We start from the raw sequence: 6,000 nt of genomic DNA on the forward strand, positions 1-6,000 counted from the left end.
CTTCCTCCCTCCCTCCCAGAACCGTGACAGGGTTCCCCTTGTCCTCACTTTCCACCCCATCAGCCTCCATATCCAAAGGATCATCCTCCGCCATTTCCGCCACCTCCAGCATGATGCCACTACCAAACGCATCTTCCCCTCCCTTCCTGTCAGCATTCCAAAGGGATCGTTCCCTCCGCGACACCCTGGTCCACTCCTCCATTACCCCCACCACCTCATCCCCTTCCCATGGCACCTTCCCCTGCAATCGCAGGAGGTGTAATACCTGCTCATTTACCTCCTCTCTCCTCACTATTCCAGGCTCCAAACACTCCTTTCAGGTGAAGCAGCGATTTACTTGTACTTCTTTCAATGTAGTATACTGTATTCGCTGCTCACAATGTGGCCTCCTCTACATTGGAGAGACCAAACGCACAATGGGTGACCGCTTTGCGGAACACCTCCGCTCAGTCCGCAAGCAGGACCTTGAGCTTCGGGTTGCTTGCCATTTCAACACTCCCCCCTGCTCACATCTCTATCCTGGGCTTGCTGCAGTGTTCCAGTGAACATCAACGCAAGCTCGAGGAACAGCATCTCATTTACCGATTAGGCACACTACAGCCTGCCAGACTGAACATTGAGTTCAATAATTTCAGAGCATGACGGGCCCCCCATCTTACTTTTATTTTTAGTTATTCTTTTTTACAATTTTTTTTAAACGTTTATTTCATTTCATCTTAGTTTGTTCAGTTTGCTTACCCACTGTTTTTTTTTCATGTTTGTACTTGCTGCTGTTCAAAATTCAGTCCGTTAACACCCTATCGGTACTAATGCTTCGTCTTTCAACACACCATTAACATATTGTTTGCCTTTGCTCCATGACCTTTTGGTCAGCTATGTGGCCTTGTCCAATCTACACCTTCTCCTTTGTTATCTCTTGCCCCACCCCCACCTCACTTGCTTATAACCTTTGACATTTCTAATAATTGCCAGTTCCGAAGAAGGGTCACTGACCCGAAACGTTAACTCTGCTTCTCTTTCCACAGATGCTGCCAGACCTGCTGAGTATTTCCAGCATTTCTTGTTTTTATTTCAGATTTCCAGCATCTGCAGTATTTTGCTTTTATTATAGCAAAGAGGAGTTCCCTGATGAGGACCTTTCATACTTTTCTCTTCGCTCAAAGACGGTCAAGGTTGAACAACCTGCCATCTGATTTTGTGTTGAGGAAAATTCCTTCTTCTGAAGACTTGAACGCATGTGAGAAGATCCCAAACAGTGTAGGTGCGAGAACACAGCCCTGTTTCAGGAAAGGTGTCTGATGAGAAACCGCAATGCTGAATTGTGCCTTTCATATCGTCATGGAATGAGGTGATGATACTTAGTAGCTTCAGTCGACATCCGATTTTTGCTAGTAGTCTGAAGAGACCACGTCTGATGACGAGGTCAAAGGCTTTGGTGAGATCAATGAAAGCAACGTAGAGGGGCATCTGTTCTTTGCGGCATTTCTCCTGTAGCTGGCGAAGGGAGAACAGCATGTCAATGGTGGATCTCTCTGCTCGAAAGCCACACTGTGCCTCAGGGTAGACATGCTCAGCCAGCTTCTGGAGTCTGTTTAAAATGACTCGAGTGAAGACTTTCCCCACTATGCTGAGCAGGGAGATTCCACAGTAGTTGTTGCAGTCACTGCGGTCACCCTTGTCTTATAGAGGGTGATGATATTGGCAACGTGCATGTCCTGTGGTACTGCTCCCTCATCCCAGCACAGGCAAAGCAGTTCATGGAGTGCTGAGAGTATAGCAGGCTTGGCACTCTTGATTATTTCAGGGGTAATGCCATCCTTTCCAGAGGCTTTTCCACTGGCTAGAGAATCAATAGCATCACTGAGTTCCAATTTTGTTGGCTGTTCGTCCAGCTCATCATGACTGGCAGAGACTGGCTGCATTGAGGGCAGTCTCAGTGACAATATTTTCCCTGGAGTACAGTTCTAGGTAGTGCTTCACCCAGCGGTCCATTTGCTTGCATTGGTCAGTGATCGTGTCCCCTGATTTAGATTTGAGCCCCACAAATAGCAAGGTCCCACATACAGCAAATGAAACAGACAGATAAAATGTTTTTTGTCAGCGGTTAGTTGAGGGAAGAATGCCACCCAAGATATCTGGAGAAAACTCTGCTCTTCTTCATAATAATGATTGAGTGTTCAGAAATGATTGCAGCTCTGACAATGCAGCAGTCCCTCAATACTGCACCTAAGTGTTAGCTTAGATCATATGCTTAAAGCCTCGAGTGAACCCAAAATCTTTGGACTCAAAGGCAAACTATTATTGAAATCAGTCCACCTAACTACCAAAATAATTTTCCATAAATTTCCTTGCAGCTGCTCCCACTCCACACTCATAACTTCCCAGAAGTACATCGGAATCAACGTTTACAAGCGTAAACAAAGCATCCATGGCACTGCTTGCAAATTTATGGTAGCAGAGTCAGAGCAACTCCGAGGAAATTTCAGGCCATTAGGATATGATATTGGTATGAGCTGACCACTGTGTAAATTTTATTGAACCAGTTTATCCTTTACATTAGCCATGAGTTAGATGTAGCTAGGAATACAAATGTAATTACTGCAATTTTGATGAGTAAAAAAATATCACTGTTGAGCAGGTGACCTCATTGCTTACTTTTGCATGGCGTATGCATGTGCACTTTAACCTTTTTGTCGGTTTGTTGGTAAAATGGTAAGATGAAAAACAGAGCATGCAAGTCGTTGATTGTTGTGTGTGCATTTGTTGGTTACTGCTTATTGATTCCAAGTTGTCGTTGGAGCAGCTCCAACAGGGTAAGTCATAGCAAAGGCAAGAGGCATCCAACCACTTTCTGGATAGACAGCAGTGCCAGGTCTGGTTCATCTCATTGTGCAAACCAGCATTCTCTATAATCACTCTGATCAAGTCAAAGTACTGCTTGCAACTGCTGGAGAAAAAAAACAAGAAGCTGCACTAGGATGTGCTATGTTTAATAAATTCGTGACAGAATTACAAACTTATATGGAAGAGAAAGATTGCAAAGTTTTGCACTGAATGATGATAAATGTTGGTTTGATATACACATATTGTGTGAATATAGGTAAGGTGTTATCTACTAAAATGAGTGCATGTAGCTAAAACGGCAATGTCATTTGTACACCTGAGGCCAGTCAGTAATTTCTAATATCAACACCATCATAGAACAGTGAATTTAACACTACATTAAATTTATAAACTAATTCTCTCCCATTTGTGATAAAAAGCTCGGAAATGTAACTGTTATTTTCAGATCAGAAGAAACAGATTTAGAGCTTTGAAAGGCTAACCACTGTCAGATCTATCTACATCCCAGTGAGAAGTGGTTTTCCACAAGATCAGTCCTGGGACCACTTAAATGATTTGGCATTGGGAATCGGAAGCACTAGGCATACCTAAAAATGAGCTCCAACACAGGATGACATGCATGCAAAAGAGCAAAAGCAGCATTCTATAAACAGAGCAGAATGATCTCACAATCACCTAATCACTTTTTTATTCATTCATGGGATGTGGGCGTCACTGGCTAGGCCAGCATTTATTGCCTATCTCTAATTTTCCTCGAGATGGTAGTGGTGAGCTGCCTTCTTGAACCACTGCAGTCCTTGGGATGTAGGTACACCAACAGTGCTGTTAGGAAGGGAGCTCCAGGATCTTGACCTAGCGACAGTGAAGTGTGTGGCTTGGAGGAAAACTTGCAGGTGGTGGTATTCCCATGCATTTGCTGCCCTTGTCCTTCTAGGTGGTAGAGGTCGCGGGTTTGGAAGGTGCTGTCTAAGGAGCCTTGGTGCATTGCTGCAGTGAATCTTGTAAATGGTACACAGTGCTGCCAATGTGCGTCAGTGGTGAAGTGAGAAGCTGGTGGATAGAGTGCCAATCAAGTGGGCTGCTTTGTTCTGGATAGTGCTGAGCTTCTTGAGCGTTGTTGAAGCTGCACCCATCCAGGCAAGTGGAGAGTATTCCATTACACTCCTGACTTGTGCCGCGTAGATGGTGGACAGGCAGTAGGGAGTCAGGAGGCGAGTTACTCGCCGCAGAATTCTCAGTCTCTGACCTGCTCTTGCAGCCATTGTATTTATGTGGCTGGTCTAGTTCAGTTTCTGGTCAATGGTAACCCCAGGGTGTTGATAGTGCGGGATTCAGCGATGATAATGTCATTGAACATTAAGGGAAGATGGTTAGATTCTCTCATAGAAACATAGAAAATAGGAGCAGGAGTAGGCCATTCAGCCCTTTAGGCCTGCTCCGCCATTCAAAAAATATCATGGCTGATCGTCTAATTCAGTACCCTGTTCCCACTTTCTCCCCATATGAAATTCCTCAGGGTAGTGTCCTAGGCCCAACCATCTTCCGCTGCTTAATCAATGACCTTCTCTCCATCATATGGTCAAAAGCAGGGATGTTCATTAATGATTGCACAGTGAGTAGTACTATTCGTGACTCCTGAAATACAGAAGCAGTCTGTGCTTGCTTGCAGTAAAACCTGGACAACATTCAGGCTTCGGCTGATAAGTGGCGAGTAACGTGCGCGCCACACAAGCACTGGTCAATGACCACCTCCAACGAGAGAGAAATTAACCACCTCCTTGATGGTCAACGACATTATCATCGTGGAATCCCTCATCATCATCCTGGGATTACCACTGACCAGAAACATAACTATTATTCTCTATAAATTACATCAATTTTAGTCAAGCCTGCCGTACACCCGAAGTACACCACTTCAGTCCCCCCTTTTGGTCCTAGGCTACTAGCAAGATAGCCAACTAATGCTAAATGCTCCTTGCTCCATCACTGTTGGCCAGACTGGCGGTTAGATTTGCAGTATTACATTTTCTAAATTACGTCTAACATCTTAATTTAGGTGCCAGGGTACAACATTCAACCATAAGTCCGATAGCAATTAGCAACTGCACCGCTACCAGTACATGGGAATCATTTCTAATCCAGGGGTGAACGTCCACTCTAATACCCCAGTCCCAAACCGCCTCCCACCACGATGCATCCTCCAGTTTGGCTACCACATCCTCTCCCAGTTGCTTGACCTCCTGTTGGATCCGGTGATACTGCTTCATTGCTGTCCGGGCCACTTCCCTCACCTTCAGTAGATACTCCAGCAGTTTAGGGATGCACTTCCCCTTGGGAAGCAGGTATCTCAACAAGCCCTCCATCAGATCATCGGTTATGCTCATCTACTCCCTATGGGGAGGCCGGATGTGAGTTATCGCCGAATGCCCGATTATCGTTGGGGCCTGGGGATGGAAGCAGAAACTCGAGTTGATCACTGGGCAGTGGATGCAAAGCCTGGCTATCTGACCCGAACCCGACTAGACCCAACTACATGTCGGGTCGAAATTCTGAGTCCAGCATTCTGGCTCGGGTCGGCTTGGGCTGGATACTGCTTCCAGGAAGTCATGGGATCGGGCTTACCCATGATTCTCCAGGAATAGCCTGCTGCCGGAACAGATGAAGGAGATTCGGGTCGGGTACGAAAAAAAATTAAAGGGCTCGGGCTGGGTTTGAGTTGGCTGTAGTCGGGTCGGGTTTTAATTTTATACCTGAGCCAGGCTTTAAGTGGATGTTACCGTACTGGTATTAAGGTTCACTGGTGGTCACGCAGTATTTGCCTTCTCCATGATGTGCACCTGCGTCGGTTCAAGGCAGGCGCTGAAAGTTTCAAGGGTACAGTTTAGGGTGGCATTGAAACCATGCGCGGTTCTCATCCCTATCCCTATGGGGTGTGGACAGACAACATTATTCCCTACACCCAACCAGCGAGATCCCGTAAGGAGGGCATCTCTCTGGGTTGTGTATTTGGGTGCGAGGTAGTACTTTGGCCAATTGCTATCTCCCATGATCCCTGTGTTCTCTATCCAGAGAAGGGTTTGGATGCCCCGGTTCTTTAATGTTTTGCTAGTATGTTGGTTAAATTCAAATCTAACTTAAAATTCCATTTCAACATTG

Source organism: Heterodontus francisci, chromosome 12 (assembly GCF_036365525.1).
Source record: "Heterodontus francisci isolate sHetFra1 chromosome 12, sHetFra1.hap1, whole genome shotgun sequence".
Classification (NCBI taxonomy): domain Eukaryota; kingdom Metazoa; phylum Chordata; class Chondrichthyes; order Heterodontiformes; family Heterodontidae; genus Heterodontus; species Heterodontus francisci.